Raw genomic sequence first — 714 nt, 5'->3', positions numbered from 1 at the left:
GCTTTCCTGTTTACTGATCTCTCTCCATCTTATTGTTTGAGATAGGGCAGCTTGCTGAACTTGAATCTCATCAGGTTCACCAGCCAAGCCTCAGGGAGCATCCCAAGTGGTGACATCACAGACACCATTGCCATCCCACCCAGATTTAACAGGGGTGCCGGGAATTGAACTCAGGTCCTCGTGCTGTGAGACAAGCATTTTACTAACCAAGCTGAGGGAGGCAGGGTGGCTAAGGCACAGCTCCACGGTACCTGCCATGCTCCAGTGCAAAGAGAAACCTATTTGGTCCTGCCTCATGAGTTACTGACCCTTCGAAGGTGTCTCCTGGAGCCACCATGTTATGTGGCTGCGGGAGCTTGCTGGCTCCAGGAAACCACTGCATTTGAACCAATTCCTTCATCTGCAGCTCTGCTGGGCGCTTCCAAGCTTCTCCTCTGTGGGGCTTCTGCATTCTTTCCTCTTGCCCCTTAGAGCCCTCAAGAGCCAATGAGAGGCACACAATCCTAAAGCCAGAAGGCTATACTACTTCAAGAAAGTACAAGGTTTGACATGAAAGGTACATACATACATACATACATATGTACATCATGCATCATACATCATACATGCATACATACTTACATATGTACATCATACATACATGCATGCATACATACATACATACACATTTTCCTCCCTTATTTCTCCATCTTATCCCCACCTCCCTGCCCTTGT

This window comes from Mastomys coucha, unplaced genomic scaffold (assembly GCF_008632895.1).
Source record: "Mastomys coucha isolate ucsf_1 unplaced genomic scaffold, UCSF_Mcou_1 pScaffold11, whole genome shotgun sequence".
NCBI lineage: Eukaryota > Metazoa > Chordata > Mammalia > Rodentia > Muridae > Mastomys > Mastomys coucha.
The sequence above is the reverse complement of the archived record's forward strand: the minus strand, read 5'-3'. Positions refer to the sequence as shown.